Raw genomic sequence first — 2862 nt, forward strand, 5'->3', positions numbered from 1 at the left:
ATACAGTGAATGTGATGCCATAAATACAGTTGCTTGATGTCATCAACAGTTGATGTGATGTCATGTATAGTGAAAGTGATGTCATAGGTATGCTGAGTGTGATGTCATATATACAGTGGGTGTGGTGTCATTGATACAGTGCATGTGATGTCACATGTATAGTGGTTGTGATGTCATATACAATGGAAGTGATGCCATATAATGGCTATTTTGTCATAAATATAGTGGGTTAGATGTGATTAAAACAGTGGGTGTGATATCATAAATACAGAGGGTGTTATATCGTAGTTCTACTGGGCATGGTGTCATACGCTGTGTATATCATATGTTGTGTGTGTGATGACATATAGAATGGTGTCAGATCCAGTGGGTGTGATGTCAGATCCAGTGGTTTTGTTGTCATAAACACAGGGAGTGTGATGGTATATACAGTGGATATGATGTCATAAATACAGTGTGTGTGATGTCATAGAAACGGTGGCTATAATGTCACATGTATATTTGATATGATGTCATATAAACAGTGTCTAGACTTTCCTTGTGGCTCAGATGAAAAAAGCGTTTGCCTACAATGCGGGAGACTCGGCTTCAATCCCTGGGTCAGGAAGATCTCCCGGGGGAGAAAATCCAACACACTCCAGTGTTCTTGCCTAGAAAATCCCATGAACGAAAGAGCCTGGTAGGCTACAGTCCATGGGGTCTCAAAGATTCGGATGGGACTGACCAAATTCACTTTCTTTCATATGCAGTGGATGTGATGTCATATGTAGTGAATGTGATGTCATGAATAGACTGGATTTGATGTCCGAAATACGGTAGTTTGGTGTCATAAAGAGTGGATGTGATGTCATACATAGTGCCTATGATGTCATACAAGAGGGGTGTGATCTCATATATACAGTGGATGTGACATTGACAAAGTTGGCGTGATGACACAGATACAGTGGATGTGATATCATATATAGTGGGTGTGATGTCATAAATACTGTGCTTTGATGTTGTAAAGATTGAATGTGATGTCATATATAGTGCATGTGGTGTCATGCATACACCAGACTGATGTCATATGTAGAGTGGGTGTGATGTCATCAACAGAATGGGTATGATGACAAAGATACAATGGATTGGTGTTAAATACAGTGGGTGTGATGTCACACATAGTGGCTGTGTTGTCATACTCACAGTGTGTGAGATGGCACATATAGTGGACATCATGTCCTAAACATAGTGGTTGTGAAGTCATAGATGCAGTGGCTGTGATGTGACATGTATAGTGGGTGTGATATCATATAATGAACTTGATGTCATATATTGAGGGTGTGATGTCATGAATACAGTGGATGCGATAGAATCGTTGTTGCTGAACCACGAAAAGATGCCGGGATTCTTAGCTTCCAGAGATGAGGCTTGATCGCTCAGAGGCTTTGTGTAATAAAGTTTTATTTAAGTATAAAGGAGAGAGAGAAAGCTTCTGATATAGGCATCAGAAGGGGGCAGAAAGAGTACCCCCTTGCTACTGTTAGCAATGACGTTATAAACTCTCAAATTAGTTATTAAAATGAATCAAAAGAATGTCTGGAGGTTTTAAAGACCTCACTAGACCTACTCCCATAATTTACATTTGAAGATAACAGGATTAGTCAGAAGGTTTTTTCCAGAGACTGTCCTCAAGCAGCATACATTATTGTTATATAATCCTAAGGAATGTAGAGGGAATGAGGGGAAAAAAAAAAAAAAAAAAAAAGGTCTGTCCTTTCTTCCTCCTTGAGAATTCCAGACCTCTCACTCCTTGGCTTTCTTTGGGGACCCCTTGACTTCTTATCAATCTGCCTAGGAACCGACTCTCCCATGATGTCACAAATACAGTGGTGTGATACCATAGAGAATGAATATGATACCATATATAGTGCATATGTTGTCATACATATAGTGGGTGTGATATCAATACAGTGGGTGTGATGACACAGATACAGAGGATGTGATATCAGATATAGTAGGTGTGATGTCAGATATAGTTGTGTTCTCATACACAGAGTGTGTGTGGTGTCATATATAGAGGATATGATGTTATAAACATCATGGGAGTGATGTCACAGTTACAGTGGCTGTCATATGTATAGTCGATGTGATGTCATAATCAGTGGAAGTGATATCATATACAAGGGTGTGATGTCATGAAGAGAGTGGTGTGATGTCATTTATACAGTGGGTGTGATGACACAGATACAGTCGATGTGATGTCAGATATAGTGGATGTGATGCCAGATATAGTGGCTGTGTTGTCATATGCACATTGTGTGTGATGTCAGATATAATGACTATGATGTCCTAAAATAGTTGTTGTGATGACACACATATAATGGCTGTGATTCACATGTATAGTGGATGTGATGTCATGAATAGCGTGGATATGAAGTCATAAACACAGGAATGATTTCATAAAGAATGGATGGTATGTCATATATACTGCATGTGGTGTCATATATGTGGCTGTGGTTTCATATATACAGTGGGTATGATATCATCGATTCAGTGGGTGTGATGACAGAGATACAGTAGATGTGATGTTATATAAAGAGGTTCTGTTCTCATACACATAGTGTGTGTGATGTCATATATAGAGTGGATATGATGCCATAAACATAGTGGGTGTGATGTCACCTATAGTGGATGAAATCAGAGATACAGTGGATGCAATATCACATATAGTGGATGTGTTGTCATCAATACAGTCTGGGTGATGTCATAGATACAATTTGTGGGATATCATAGTTTTACTGGTCATGATGTTATATGTAGTGGACAAGATAGCATGTGTTAAAAATAAACTCAAAATGGATTAAAGTTCTAAATGTAAGACCA

The sequence above is a fragment of the Dama dama genome, unplaced genomic scaffold (genome assembly GCF_033118175.1).
Source record: "Dama dama isolate Ldn47 unplaced genomic scaffold, ASM3311817v1 ptg000183l, whole genome shotgun sequence".
NCBI classification, from domain to species: Eukaryota; Metazoa; Chordata; class Mammalia; order Artiodactyla; family Cervidae; genus Dama; species Dama dama.